The sequence below is a fragment of the Musca autumnalis genome, unplaced genomic scaffold (genome assembly GCF_047663935.1).
Source record: "Musca autumnalis isolate F117 unplaced genomic scaffold, ASM4766393v1 scaffold_3, whole genome shotgun sequence".
Classification (NCBI taxonomy): Eukaryota; Metazoa; Arthropoda; class Insecta; order Diptera; family Muscidae; genus Musca; species Musca autumnalis.
The window spans coordinates 221111137-221128502 of NW_027411866.1; positions in this window are offsets into that span (position 1 = coordinate 221111137).

Below are 17366 nucleotides of genomic sequence, written 5' to 3' on the forward strand. Positions count from 1 at the left end.
GGCTTTGCCATGTTAAAACCGGTCAGGACTGTTGCTTGGTATCTTCCATCCCCTACGTCACCCTCGTAATAAAATTTACCATGTGCAAATAATGCAAACATTTTGGCCACCAACCAAGGGTTTTACTCTTTAGGGTTATTATTTCCGTCAGTTTGGGCTTACACCCGCAATATGAGCCGGGACTGTAAAATGTCCGAAAACAATGTTGAAAATTTATATACCCGAAAAAAAATTAATCAGTCCTTTCGAAAGTTATCGTTCTCATTAGGCACTTGACCAAAGTGAATTTCCTAGGTTTTTTGAACCATTATGTCAAGAAGCATGGACTTGCCCACGAAAACAATTATATCGCTGTAAACAGGACCACGAAAAGAAATGTCGATAAAAATTTGTGGCGGGCCCAAGAAAAACAATAACAGGTCCTCCTTCAGAGAGTTTTTTTTATACAATTTCCTCAATGGTTTGCTGTTGGTGGTCTTCATGTAGCCTACCAGACCCTCTACTGGGGTCAATCGCCGCACAATACATTAGTTGGTCCCTATAAGTTCACTGCTAGAGATTTGAAATGGTGCACGCCTCTGCAGTATGTGGTTAATGAGTTTTTTGTTCACAATTACCTCAATGGTTTGTTGATGGTCTTTATGTAGCCTGCCAGACCCTGTACTGGTGTCAACAGCATGCCGTCTTTGAATTGCCTTTTGCCTACTGAAAAGGTTACCCTTTACTCGCGGTCGTCCTCCTCTTTTGAAAGGTTCGGGATTTACTTTCAAAATTCCCTGTCTTCTCAGAAGATTCAGCGGTCGGGCTTGCGTTCGTCCTGTCCGAGCTCACTGTATCGTCATGTGAAAAATAATTATTGAAAACGTTTTTTTGCATAGGTCTTGACGATGTTTATTCGAATCTGTAGTGGTTTAATGTTACCGATTTTTGTCGGTAACTCAAAAAATGAGTTACAGAATTCCACTACTGATGTAGGCAGGTATGAAAATAAAACTTGACCACTAACTCCTGCCCTGTTCTTTTCTTCTTTTAGTTTGTTTGTAAAAAACTACGTTTACCTTTCATGTCACAAAATGATAGAAAAGTGATGATAGTGGAATTCCCAATTTTTCAAATTGATGCAAATTACTACTATGCTGTACGGGTTTTTGAAGTTTTATGCTACCTTTGACGCAATGCCGGGCCGACCATATCCGACTATAGCCCTCTTTTCTTTGTTTACTTGAATAACGGGTTTTCTTTATAGTTTATGATATGCTATTTTCAATAACCCCTTCACCGTCGCTAGAAGTTGCATATGATAGCAAAATATTGTCCTGGCGATTGTTATTTTATGTTAAAATGTCCACCCATCAATTTCCAACACCTGATCCTGACACAGGTTTATGAAATATCCTTATGAAATATCACTTAAACATTTGTTAATTATTTACAAACATTCACATAGTAACTAGGATACGCGTTAACGAATGACTAGCTAGCCACCCCCATGTTCGCCCACCCAAACATACAAATATTTTGACAAAATAAACAAATTACACGGTCAATTTATTTATTTTGACCTTTCAGAAATACCCCCTCGAGAACTTTCACCCATAATTGCTATTAACATAATTATATAATACATATTAACATTACTTCATGAAATGTGTATAAAATGAAGAGAATTCTGATGTCAATGACTCTCAAAATGTAATTTAGTAAAAATGAAAGCCCATTGGGCAGGCAAGTAGAAACAAGAATTATTATGAAATCGTATCGTAAGGCAACTGGTTTCTTTTGTCACCCTTTTATCTTCACAAATGATCTGAGAAATCATTTAAAAGTGAAGTTGCGTTTGTCATCTTCTGGTTATATAACATTTTGTAATGAAAGCAAAATTATTTCATTTGATTGCTCAATTTGCACTGGACATCACAGGGGACATGATGTTTAAAAAAGTGATTATTCTTGCGGAAGAATGTTGTTAGGCCAGTGTAAATTGTGCACAGTGTTTTAAAGGAGTAGACAAAAGACATTCAAGCAATAGGCACAAAGGTTTATGTAATTTCAATAATTAAACCGTACATGTTACGAGAATATAATATAATGGTTACATGTATTTTGTCATGGCTGTGGTCTGATATTCTCACCTAGTACATTCGATGAATATTTCCCATTTCAAGACACTGTTCCAGTCCTTTTGGTATTGATTAAAAATGTTTTTCTTGTCTTTACGTTCCTTAATCAAACATTTTACAATAATTGTGAATAAATATTCGAACACTTCCTAAGACAAGTTTATGAGAAATAACCTTCCCCTGACACCTCTTCCCTATTTGTGTAAGGGACACAAAGCTTCCAGTATTTGTGCACCAAAAACGTTTATAACTTCATTGTCATGTCTTTGGTTGATTGAAGAGATAGCGATGATGATCTTTTAAGGATCACTTATTTGAAGGCATAAAAATTGTAACATTGTTTTTGTGTCATGTTTTTCCATCAACAACTCGGTTGGTTTCATCAGTTAGCCAACATTTAATCGTTGACATGAGAGACATCATCAGACTCCTCTTATAAATTAAGCTGTTTTCTTGGGTGATGATCACCTTTAAGAAGCAGTTGAATTTCTTTTGTTGTGTATTTTTCAGCAGTTAATTGAAATTTGTTCAATTCATTATTGGCGTTTTTTTGTGAAAACGAAAGCCAACATTAATCGCCATAATTTCGAAGCCAACAACATTTCTCACATAATGTGGTTGTTGTTCATTATTAAATGTGTGCGGTGTGTTTATTGATTTTTAATGAATCAAATAATTTTGCGGAACTATCCTTTTGATGTGTGAATTTTATCAGTACACAACACTTCGGTTTTTGGGAAGTAAAGGTTTTAAATTTGGTTCATGTAGATATTTTATTTAAGGAAATTGAATTTTCGGAATATTTTCTTAAATTGAAGGCAATGTATGTTTCTTAATTGAGCATTAGCGGTAATACCTGTGAGAGGTTTCAAAGAAAACATTATATAATCAGGCCATGAGGATAGGTAAGGTGAGTATTTGGCGGTATATAACACTGATCAACATTTTTGAGCTATTCGGGTGCAAACAAATTTTGCCGAGCATTTTATGAAAGTAGAGACCCAATAGACAAAAACTCTATTTGGGTTTTGTGAACATTATTTGAAATATGTTTTGTAGAATGTATGATATGGATTTTATGATATGATTTTTTAGCTATTTTGACTCTCTGGAAGCAGTTTTTCCTAGTTCGTCTCTTTGGCATAGATTTCAAAGAAATCATTATATAATCAGGCCATGGGGATAGGCAAGGTGAGTATTTGGCGGTATATAACACTGATCAACATTTTTAAGCTATTCGGGTGCAAACAAATTTTGTCGAGCATTTTATGAAAGTAGAGACCCAATAGACAAAAACTCTATTTGGGTTTTTCGAACATTAAACAACGTGAAATAAGCATTTTAGAGTTCCAGAATGTTCTGCTGGGAATATTATTTGGAACATTTGGCGAAAGGTTGCTTCATTTAACTCACAACAGTTTAGCTGCTATTGTATAGAATTACAGAAATTATGTACATTTTCTATATTTTAGCTATTTTGACTAGCTGGAAGCAGTTTTTCCTAGTTCGTCTCTTTTGCCTTTAAGTTCTACTACTTTAAGGATGTAATATTGCTGAATACTGCAAATCTAAATTCTTTTAAGTTTCTGAAATAAAGGCCTTATCAGTGGAAAAAAGGCTAGTTTAGGCCCGGTTTAGATGAGGTCATAAAATCCAAACCCTGCTTAGATTTTTCTAGTCTCAATATTTTCTTTCAAAAATTGTTACTAGAAAATGTTTGCATTTCCAGTGATGCTCGATGAAAAAAAAAATTTGTGTTGGTTTTCAAAAATTCATTTCATTCAAACGAAGAAACGAAAAAAAGAACATGCAAAACGAACGTCCTAATCTACTCATGAAAAGCCCAAACTTTATAAAGAGGGGCCAGTTTTCAATGTTGGGGATGTTCCTAACAAATACAAGGACGATATTGTCGCTTTAAGGAACATGACTAACAACAACACCACCATACATAATTTCAAAGGCTTACTTTAAAAGTAGCATGAATAGATCAATTAAATATTCTAGAAGCGCCGGAGTGTTCTAGGCGATCTTAATGCTAAAATTAGGAGGTAAATACATCAGCAAATTTAGCCTTCATGACATCCGACAGCGATAAAAACATGTTAGTAAGCTGCATCAGTTTCCATCAACTCGACATTCACAAGGCCACGTAGGTGTTTCAAAAAACAAATAAAAAAGTATCAGTCGGCTTTGCCGACAGAGATATACCCTAAGCCTATGTGCATTGAAACTTTCATCTACGGGCAGATCGAATGTATTTAGATTTTCTTCAGAATTTTCTAGCCCTTTTTGGACATTTAAACTTGCCGACAAAAATGTGGATTAGGATTTAAGATCAAAAGTGTTGCGAAGGAGGTACTTAAAGGAATGGGCCGACATAGTCCATTATGGAAGTGAATCTTATTTTTGGGGTCATATTTTTTCAATAGATATTGCGCCCACTAGTCATTTCCGTCGGTCATCGTATAGATTTTGGACCAGTATGCCAGGAAACATAGACTTGTCCACGAAAAACATAATATCGCTGTAAACAGGTGCACAACAAACAGCATCGGTATACATTTCCAAAGGATTTTCGAACTGACCCTAAACTGCACTTAGACACAAACTTTGAACTTTTGTGGGGGAGATACCCTAAGGAGACGACCGACATGGGCCATTTTAGAAGTTAACGTAAATTTGGACCAAATATTTGGAGATCCATGGTTTGGATCAAATTGTTTGCCCCGTTCAACAGATATCGCGCATGCGATTTTAGTGAAATTTGGTCAATACTGGGGGGAAGTACCGGAAGTTGTGGACCGGTATTGCCCATCTTCGAACTGAAATTAAGTTTGGACAAAATATGAAGAAGACCAAGTTTTGAATCAAATCGGTTGGTCTATTCTCCAGCCACTACATATGGTGCCATATGGGGGTTTTCTCAAGAAGTGTGGACTAAATTTCAGCCATTTCGATGGGCTATTGTGGTCACAACTTTCAAAATACCGAAAATCGGGAGGTACCGTTCTATAGGGGCTATATGAAGGCGTGGACCTTTACCCACAAAATTCTGGGGGAAAGTTTTATACCCCCAACGAAGACTAAGTACCAAATTTCAGCCATATTTGTGTGATAATGAAGCAAAAACCTTCAAAATACCGAAAATTGGGTGGTACCTTTTTATGGGGGCTATATCAAAACGTGGACAGATATAGCCCATGTGCAATACCAAACATCCTAGGAGTAATATAAATTTCTGTACCAAATTACAAAGCTCTACCTTAAACATTGCGAGCGGTATCTTGAGTTATCAGACGGACGGACAGACGGACATTGTTTTATCGACTTACAATTTTACCCTGATCAAGAATATATATACTTTATATGGTCTCCGATGAATATTTCGATGCGTTACAAACGGAATAACAAATTTAATTATACCCTCCATATTATGCTGGAGGGTATAAAAAGTCAAGATGTACAGGGGTTCATAAGGAAGACCGGAAACTTCACTAGAGTGTAAATCACCAGACTAATGTTTCTTGTGCAGAATCGTTCTCCTGCAAATATGATGAAGGATATGTGATATTGATACAAATAGCCCACTGGGGATGTGGAAGGAGTACTTTATAAAGTTTTTGGTATCGAATATGGGTGGTGATGAATATTCCTGTCCAGTGCTGAGCATTTTCATATGACGAACGCATAAGCTAAAAACTATGGTGAATGCGGTTTTAGACTTGACAAATTCACTTTAGACAAAATCTTCAGCTTATGCCAAATCACGGAAGACCATCGCCGAAAGCAGTTCTAAGCCATTGCCTCTCATCCCCTCAGAACCTTTTAACCGAATTTTCCGAGAAGCTGATAGTATATTGTACGACCTATTTATGCTCTTGTTGGTCATACGAGAGACAAATGGTCTACAAAACACAGAAAGTACCCGTGCTTGTGTATGGATCCGAATCATGGATAATTGGGAAAGTAGATGATGCAGTTCTAGGTGCGCTTAAGGGAAAAGTTATTTGAATAATATGGGATCAACTTGCGTTGACGACGAATACCGGAGTCGTGTTAACCAAGACTTGTCCCATATATATGAGGACACGTACATTTATTTATTTCGTCTATGGAGTACACATTCTTACAGACTAATGTATTGAAACATATAAACAAGACATATAAAAAAGTGTCGAGTATAGGTTGGATAAAGAGCTCTTCACCAGAAAGCATATGAATCCCAGCTCCGATTGACAACCCAAATAAAAGATATCTCAAAATATTATATCCAAAATAGGTAAAGCAAGGAGGAAGATAGTCACGTTTGAAAATTCATTATTAGTTCTAATGATAATAACTAGACATCGGATTTTGCATATTTGCATATTTTTTATTAATAAAGATACGAAAATTCTGATTGGACCAAAATTCGTTTTGAAGAAAACTGAATGCAATGACAGGCTCATATTTTTTTGCATATTTTGCATATGCACAAGATATGCAAAAAATATGCAAAATATGCAAAAAATATGCAAAATATGCAAAAAATATGCAAAATATGCAAAAAATATGCAAAATATGCAAAAAATATGCAAAATATGCAAGTAATTTTTTTGACAAAAATCATCAAATTAAATTCGGAAAGTCATCAAAAAGTGTTTCAAATTAAGTTTATTGCCGCTAAACGTCGATTTCTTAGCAGATTATCATGTTATTAATTATTATTCCGCCACAGCAATAAATCTGGACTAAAAGACTTAGAAAATTTCCTATAACCCAGCCTTCTTATTACAACATAAGTTGCTTTCTAATACAAATTTGTTCAAAAACTCAATTAGAAATGTCAAAATGTACGTATCCAAATATGTTGATAGTTTCTGCTCGGCCAAAATTGTCTGACAGAATAACAAATGAGCTAGAAATTAAGACTAAGAAAATATTGAATATTAATTACATAAAATCTTTCATATTTTATTAAAAGCATATAAAAACAAGTAAGAAAAGTCTATAGTCGGACGGAGCCGACCATGGGATACCCTATACCACTATCCCTGAACCATCGCTCTCCACGGAATTTCTTTTCAATGATTGTGAAAATTTAATTATAAAAATATCAGAGATGTAATGTATAATACTTATGACCAAAACCAAAAAGTTATCTAGCATGACAAAGACATTTTTGTAGCAGGAAAGGAAAATTTAGTTCACACAAACTAAAATGTAATGAAACCCACTTATGTAGTACTACTACTTCCGTTGTTTAACCGCTACGTTATTGAATTTTTTAACAATTTCACACAAAAGTTTCAGTCCATTGAATCCGCTAAGTATTATCTGATCTTCACGTTGGTTTGTACGCTTCTTCTTCATCATAAACTCAAACTTTGTTTAAAATTTTGCGGGTTATTATTTTGACCTACAGAGCCGCTACAAAATTGGTTAAAATTTTGTTTTTGGTCCATTTCATCCCCTGAACATTTCACGATCATCACCAAAAACTAATCATTTCTATTCTGGCCCGAACCCAACCTCCTTAAAAAATTCGTTACAATCGGTCCATAATTGCGGCCTTAAGCTTGTTTGCAATTTTTAATGGACGGACGCACATCGCTAAATCGCTTTATCTCGTCGAGATATGACGAATATTTCGTGGTGTTACATAAACTTTTGGAGGGACAATATGTAGCATGGCATAAAAATGTGGTTCTCTACACAGAACCCATTATATATTAGGCATTAGGCCCGTTATCTAGCAAACACTTTATTGCAATTTACATCAGAGGAAAGGTCAGTAGTTTTTTCCCATATGTAGGCTACTTTGCGAAATATATATACGTCCTCAAGGAATTAAAATATCGACCAAAAATAAAATTTTTATATTTTTCATACAACTGTAATGGTCCATTTGACCCGCTAAAGAATATCAGATCATCATTCAAAATTGTAGGCATCTTTTTCGACCCATACTCTTACCCGGTGCAAAATTTCGTGACTATTGATGTATAATTGCGACTTCTAGCGAGTTTATTATTACACTACAAACAAATAACGGAATATATTAGGCTGTAACTCTGTTATCTGATCATGCCCACCAACATAATTGGCATCAATTGAAAGGTCAAGCAATCCACTTTCAAGTTTATCTCACTTGTCCGGAATGTCACTTCCAGGAATTAAGATATAAGCTGTATATTAAAAATTTTCACAATTTTCACACAAAAGTTTTGGTTCATTTAACCCTCTAAATATTATCCGATCGCCATCTCAAGTTGCAAGCTTCTTCTTTGTCATATACTCTTACCTTATTTAAAATTACGCGTTGATCGGACTATTATAGAGACCTACAGAGCCGCTACAAAATTGGATAAATATTATGTTTTTGGTCCATTTCATCCGCTAAATATTTAACGATCATCACCAATAAGAATAGGGATCTATTCTGATCTGAACCCGACCTCCACACAAAATTTCGTGACGATCGGTCCATAATTGCGGCCTGGTGTGTTTACAATTTATAATGGACAGACGGACGGACGGACGGACAGACACACATCTCAAAATCGCTTTATCTCGTCGAGATGTGAAGATTGGTATACCACATTGGGGGTCTCCGACGAATATTTCGCGGTGTTACATGAATTTTTACCAAAACAAACTTATAATACCCTTTTCCACATTGTGGTATAGGGTATAAATATCATCATGAATATTTCCCTCTGAATTTTCCTCACGGAAAATAATTTTAAAAGGTGAAATTCTTTTAAAATCAATATCTGTTAAAAGTTGAAAACTACTAGATTCGCTTCATTATGGCGTTTCTAGTCGAATCGACACAAATATTCCCTTTTTAAGCATAAATACGGAAATAAAAAAATTGTGAAATTGGGGAAAGGAAACAAATTCTGCACGGAATTTTTATTCATGATTTCATTGATAACTATATTTTAATACCCTAAGGGTATTATGTCTTAGTGAATGAGTTTGCAACATCCAAAAGGAAACGAAATAGACCCACAGTTCCTTTTGATGATCTGCATAGATTCGCACTTATCCATCTCGCCATGTCTTTTTGAAAACAAAGCACAGGTCACATTTATAGACCACTTCGCATAAAAATTGGGGATTGTTTGGCCCTAGGGCGATCCCTATTTTGGTAGGAATCGATTCAGATTTGGCGGTGTCCGAATTATCAAACTGTTCGGATTAACGAATTGTAAGGAAAATAAATTATTTTATATGATTAAATCACTCGTGGAAGTTATATAATAATACTTTTTTAAATTGTAATTGCTAATAACGAACACTTAAATGAAAGTGCTCTGCGTTTAAAAAATAGTGCGATTATTCTACTCGACAATCCGGAAAAAGAAAACCAGTAAAGAAAGGGTCAAAGTCGGGCGGGGCCGACTATATGATACCCTACACCACTGTGAATATGTAAAATATAAATCGGAGCTATATCCAATACTTAACAGAGTTCGATATAATTTGTCACATTTATTTCCCGACCGAATTAAGTCACACATTCCAAATATCATTGAAATCGGACTTATGTAGCGTGTTTGGTGCAGCAAATACGCGAAATCGGCCGAAAATATATATAGGAGCTATATCCTAATCTGAACCGATTTCGATATAATTTGACACATTTATTTCTAGACCGAATTCAGTCACACATTCCAAATTTCATCGAAATGGGAAATATGTAGCGTGTTTGGTACAGAAAATACGTGAAATCGGCCACAAATATATATGGGAGCTATATCCAAATCTGAACCGATTTCGAAGTAATTTGGCACACTTATTTCTAGACCAAATTGAGTCAAACTTATTTCTAGACCAAATTGAGTCAAACATTCTAAATTTCATCAAAATCGGACGTATATAGATTGTTTGATGCAGCAAATACGTGAAATCGGGCGAAAATATATATGGGAGCTATATCAAAATCTGAACCGATATCGATATAATTTCATCGAAATGGGAAATATGTAGCGTGTTTGGTACAGAAAATACGTGAAATCGGCCACAAATATATATGGGAGCTATATCCAAATCTGAACCGATTTCGAAGTAATTTGGCACACTTATTTCTAGACCAAATTGAGTCAAACATTCTAAATTTCATCAAAATCGGACGTATATAGATTGTTTGATGCAGCAAATACGTGAAATCGGGCGAAAATATATATGGGAGCTATATCAAAATCTGAACCGATATCGATATAATTTGGCACATTTAGTTCTAGACTGAATTCAGTCACACATTCAAAATTTCATCGAAATCGGGCATACATATATAGCGTGTTTGGTACAGAAAATTTCGATATAATTTGACACATTTATTTCTAGACCGAATTCAGTCACACATTCCAAATTTCATCGAAATGGGAAATATGTAGCGTGTTTGGTACAGAAAATACGTGAAATCGGCCACAAATATATATGGGAGCTATATCCAAATCTGAACCGATTTCGAAGTAATTTGGCACACTTATTTCTAGACCAAATTGAGTCAAACTTATTTCTAGACCAAATTGAGTCAAACATTCTAAATTTCATCAAAATCGGACGTATATAGATTGTTTGATGCAGCAAATACGTGAAATCGGGCGAAAATATATATGGGAGCTATATCAAAATCTGAACCGATATCGATATAATTTGGCACATTTAGTTCTAGACTGAATTCAGTCACACATTCAAAATTTCATCGAAATACATATATAGCGTGTTTGGTACAGAAAATTTAGTCACACATTTAAAATGACATCAAAATTGGACGTATATAGCGTGTTTGGTGCAGCAAATACGTGAAATCGGGCGAAAATATATATGGGAGCTATATCCAATCTGAACCTATTTTCACCAAAGCAATAGCGTTCTTCCTATGGTCCCAATTTTCAGCTGAATCGGACAAAAAATGCGGCCTGTACGTTGCGAACAAAAATACATGGACAGACGGACAGACATGCATAAATTGACTCAGAAAATGATTATATGTATATCCCCAAAACGAACTATGAATCTATTTCGTTTCCTTTTGTATGTTACATACAAATGCATAAAGACATAATACCCCTTACCACAGTGTGGTGCAGGGTATAAATAGCGATGTCTAACTCTAGCTCTTTTGTTTTTCTGCTAGACAATTTTGGCCGATTAGAAACTATCACCATATTTGGACACGCTGATTTTGACATTTCTGATTGAATTTTTGAAATTTTTCCATTATCTATCTACATTTGTATAGGAAGCAATTATGTTGTAATAGAAATGCTGGGTTATTTGACCTTGTGAATATCTGAAGAGTCTCAATAACATAATAATCTACAAACAACTATGTTAAACGTCAAAAAACTTAATTTAGAATGCTTTTTTGATGTTTTTTGTCAAAAAAACACTTGCATATTTAGCATATTTTTTGCATATTTTGCATATTTTTTGCATATATTTTGCATATTTTTTGCATATATTTTGCATATTTTTTGCATATTTTTTGCATATGTTTGATATGACCCCAAATATCGAAAAATTTACCCTCAAAACGCCTAGATCCAAAATTTGAGTCCAATCGGATAAGAAATAAAAAACATGCTAAAATCCGATGTCTAATAATAACCAAACGTCCCAAATAGAATAACAAAAAAATTTTCAAGGCTTGGAGGATACAAATCTATATATTTTTCAAATGTCCATTAAAAAGTTTCTTAGAATTCTTGCCATTTTTTTCCTATATCCTCTCAATGAATTTTAAATTTTTCAATTTATTTCGAGATTTCACACAAACAGCCCATCAATCACTTGTTCACATTTGATCTTTAGCTCTGTTGGACATACGTTAAGCTTCTTTATAGGTGTTAATTACAGTTAATAAAAAATACTCTATTTCATTCTTAGAGGAGATTTTGCATGAATGATTTGTCTGCTCTACTTAAGAGTGAGCGTGGTGGGATCCATACGGTAGGATTTTAAAGATGAAAACCTGCTGATTTTTTCAAGAATTCCACTTTATTTACTAATTAACCCAGAGAAGGAAAGTGGATGTAGGAATAAACAAAAAAATGTGACGATGCATAACAACAACAAAGTTTCCGATTACCTACATCACACCTTGTTGTCTGGGTGATCAGTGCGTGTGTCTGTCCTTCAAGTCAGAGTGTCTCATTTCACACCATGAGTAACTTAAAAACGCTGTTGTTGATGCTGTAGTGTCCAGCTTAAGTTCGATCTAATCCTATTAGTGCAAATATTTGTTGTAGTGTTGTTGTTGTTGTCAGTCAGTTCAGAGAGTGGTATGAGGCTGTATCAATTAAATGTAAAGTGTGAGCCTGTTAAAAAATCATTAATCATTCTCTTAACTATGTTTAAGTGTATGTTTGCATAAAGTTGATCCTTCAACAACCAACATGCCAGGCATCCTTTGGCATCCCTGATGACCAGAAAAAAAAAACACAAAGTGCGAAAGTCAACACCTACTTTTTAATCGCCTTCACGTTTTGCACACCACTCAGTAAGGAATTGAAGAAGAAAACAAATTTGTATGGCGACAAAATGCCATTAACCTAAAAACAGCATCGAAGGCGTTAAAATAAGGTATTCTAAACTTGTTATTTTTGGTCTGTTAGAGTTGGTTTGGGCAACAAACTCTTAGACTTGGTGTGAAACACTTCACACCATATCTTCGAAAATGTTAGTCGTGTGTCCTGACATTTCTATGAAATTCCCACCTTTTTTTTCCTTTGCAAAATTCGTTGTTTCAAATTGTGTTCTGACCAAGTCAAAACATAATTTATCATTGAATTTTATATGGCGCCAGTTTGAAAGAGGGGTAATATATACAAACTAAAGCATGTGTTAAAATTGACAGTTATTTGTCATAATTAAATGTTTCAAATTTCGAAATTTGTGAAACGAAAGTGAATCATTTTTAAAGCAAAATGTTTTAGCTTATTCCACACAAAAATAAAAGGTTTTGAACATGAAAGGTCCCACCATACCAGTTGCTGATATTAAGTCTGTCTGGTTACCCCAAAATTTTTAACAATTTGTACCAATTGTTGCTGGAAGTCTGTTAAACCAAAAAGTCAGCAAAAGAGAGCGATTCGAGAGAGACATTTTGACAATTCATTCGAGTTTGCAAATTCTTGCTGGACAAATTTCTTCTAGCAAGCACTAGCAACTCTTCTTCTTTTTAAAAACAATCAAAACATCTGTTTTTGTTTTTTCGTTGAATTATGTTTGTTAAAGGGTGACGTAGGGGATAGAAGATACCAAGGAACGGTCCTGACCGGCTTTAACATGGCAAAGCCCAGGATTCATCTTGGACCCTCTTTCATCTTAAGTGGTGTCACCCCTCTAAAGTTGACGAACCCCGCAAACGTTTAAGACAAAGATCTGCGAACCTGCACCTGGAATGTTTGCACTCTTTATAGAGAAGGTGCAGTTTACGCATTGGCAGATGTACTTGAAAAGTAGAAGGCCGATATTACTGCCATACAGGAAATACGATGGAACGGGAAAGGCCATGACACAAAGCATGAGTTTGGTTGCGGATTTGATGTTGGTCGGACGTTAAAACATCTGGGCTCCAGCTTCACCCCAGCCAATGAAAGAATCGCTGCAATTCGATTAAAAGCAAAATTCGTCAACATCAGCTTTATTTGCGCTCATGCTCCCACTGAAGACAAGGAAGAACAGACCAAAGATATATTTTACGAGCGCTTAGAAGAAACTTATGACCTGTCCATTACATTAAAATTATACTAGGCGATTTTAATGCAAAAATTGGAAAGCAGAATATCTTTGGCCCAACAGTCGGCAATGCTATGAGGATGATAGACTTTGCAGCTGCAAGAAACATGGTAGTTAGCAGTACCAGATTTAAGCATCTCGATATTCATAAGGGCACCTGGCTGTGGCCAGATCAAAGAACAAGAAATAAAATTGATCACGTTGTGATAGATGGAAGACATGCATCAAGCGTGTTGGATGTACGATCGTTCCGAGGTGCAAACATAGACTCGGACCACTACATTGATGCAGCAAAGGTACGTACCAGATTAAACGTAGCAAACAAAGTGCGAACAGACACAACACGGATGTTGGTCATCGGTAAGCTGCAATCACAACAGATAGCCAAAGCATATTCCACTCAACTGGCCCAACTGCTTAATCAAAGCACTCCTCGTCCCGATAACATATCAGGACAATGGCAAAACATTGCCCACTCCATGCAAACAGCCGATGCAACCAGCCGCAAAATCAGTACTTGGATACCAGAGACCTCCACCAAGGAATCCATGAGTGTTGTGTTGCTACCGAAGAGGAAAATGCGGCATAGAGGGCAACATTACCCAGCAAAATTTATTTGAAGTTGTTCCTTGTGAAGTAGTGATTGAATAGCTTTTTTTGAAGCAGTCCACGCAGAGTCATGAAAAATGCATTCCGTTCTTCACATTTTGACAATGTCCGATTTGAATCCATTTCACAAAATTTTCACATTTTAAAAATTTCAAAATTTTGCAAAAAAAAAAAACTTAAAAAGACAAAGAACATAATTTGTTTCTTGTTAATTATAATGACAGCAATATGTTTGCATCCATAAAAAGTAATTTGTATACAAAAAATAATAAAAGTGATTTCGAACTACATCTTTGTTTGTAGCCAAAGAAGTAGTTGAATCATATGTTGTTGTGATTTATTCACTACAAAGAACTAATGCAAAATGTGTGCTTAAGAAGTAAATTAGACAGTATCCTCACTGCACCATACCCTTGTAAAAATCATGACTTCTTTCACATAAAAAGATGTAGTCCGGAATCACTTGCACTCATGATTTAACTACTTCTTTGGCTACAAAGATTTTGCTGGGTACAATCAGTAGCAACGCGTAGCGCACGAGAGAAGTATCGGGAGAAAAGGAGAGGAGAAACGTTTTTTCCGCAGGAAAAATAGAGGGAGATGGAAAAGCGGGAGTGTGAACAAATCGAGATGTACAGGAGACAGAATGAAGTCGAAAATTCTACCAAAGTGTGAAACATCAAACTGATGGCTTTGGAACTGGCACATCCTCCTGAAGAGACCAGCACCGTTATCTGGTAACGGATACAGATAGTGTGCTAAGAATATGGAAAGAGCGTTTTTCCAAACTGTTGGTATCCAATAGTAGCGAAGTCGACGAAGATACCACAGATCCAATCCCAGAAGATGGAATTGAATGTATACCACCCGGCCAAGATGAAGTAAAAACAGCAATAAACCGGCTGAGGAATAATAAGGCAGCAGGAGCTGATGGCCCACCAGCATAGTTGTTTAAAACCGGAGGCGACACGCTGATAAGGTGTATTCATCAGCTAGTTAGCTCCATCTGGCAGGAAGAACGCGTAACCGACGATTGGAACCTGAGCATCCTTTGTCCCGTCCATAAGAAAGGAGATAAGACTTTATGCTCCAACTATAGGGGCTATAGGGGGATATTGTGCGAACGACTAAAGCCCATGGTCAACGAAATAATTGGACCCTACCAATGCGGCTTTAGACCTGGCAAGTCTACCATTAACCGGATATTTACCCTGCGGAAAATCCTGGGGAAGACCCAAGAGATGCAGATCGGCACCTATCACCTTTTTGTCGATTATAAAGCAGTCTTCGACAGTCCGCTGCGTTCAAAATTATTCCAAGCCATGTCTGTAAGATGACTTTAACTGGCCTTTACAAAGCTAGGACTAACAGTGGAAGTTGGTTCCTATAATTTTGAGGAAGTAAAAGACTTCGACTACTTCGGCACCGCCGTAAACACAACCATATATATCAGTTGGGAAATAAAAAGAAGAATTGTATTGTTCAACAAATGTTACTTTGTATATTAAGTAACCACTTTAAAAACAAAGCCACAACTCGTCAAACAAAAATAAAGCTCTACAAAACACCGATACTACCCGTGCTGATGTATGGTTCCGAAGCCTGGGTACTTGCGCAAGCAGATAAGGCAGTGCTTGGCGTGCTTGAGAGAAAAATTCTTCGAAAGACCTACGGACCAATCTGCGTTGGCGGTGAATATCTACGTCGTATGAACCACGAGCTGTATCTGCTATACAACGACGTCAATATAGTTAAACGCATGGAGATGCTGCAATTTCGTTGGCTAGATCATATCATAAGAATAAGCTAAAAAGGCGTATAAATTCAGGCCGCATGGCGGTGCACGCAGAATTGGCAGGCCAAAGAATAGATGGCGCAAACAAGTGGATGAAGAGATGGCAAGGCGCGGTATTCCAGAAAGCGAAGCACTAAACAGAGAATTGGAGATATTTTCTTGGTTCGGTCTATGGAACAAATGTTCTGTAATGGCCCAACTAAGTAAAGTAAGTAAGTCTTCTTTGCGATCATTAAACTGCCACCCCCCCACCCCCCCAAAATTTGTTGCTATAGGTTCACATCATGATATAGCCCTCATAGAGTGTTAGCTTCAGATGTTCGGTATTTCAAAGTTTTAGCCTTTTTATCACACTGAAATGGCTGAAATTGTGTATTTAAAAGTGTTCGCTATATATCCACGTTTTGATGTAGCCCCCACAGAACGGTACTTCCCGATTTTCAAGGTTGTAGTTACAGAGAATTGTCGGTATTGATCCACGATTTAATATAACCCTCATGCCGCCCGATTTGGGGACAGTGGATACAAAATTTAATTGCAAAAGGTAGCTAATTATTTTATTTTCCGAATACAAATTGTGGTGGAAGAAACAAAAATATATTTTTGCGCAATTTTTGATTTGAGGATTTTTTTACAAATACTCTTTTAAAAACATGTGAGTAAAATATTTTGAGTAACTATGAAGAACACAATATTGGAGTTTAGGAAAAAGTTTGATTAACTATGTGTGGGTATTTTGGAAAAATATTTTCTGAGCGACTGTCAGGATCGCTATCTTTACATTCTCGAATATACTCATATACCTTCATATCCTTCAGCTGTATGAAAATCCTCCTGATTATTATCGCAAAATATGTAATTTTTGAGCCAATTATAAATCCCATTATTCTAGAACACACCCAAAGATCAGATAAAATAAAGACAGGGCGAAACCGCATGAATTTAACAATTTGTTAATCCACAACAAATTATGCAAAATCTTCATATGTGTGTTCGGTGACCACAACAAAGAGAAACGACAAAGAACCGGTAAGCATAGATAAAATCAGGACATTCAAGGATTTCTGTTTGTTGGATTTGCATACCACCATCACTGCCACCTA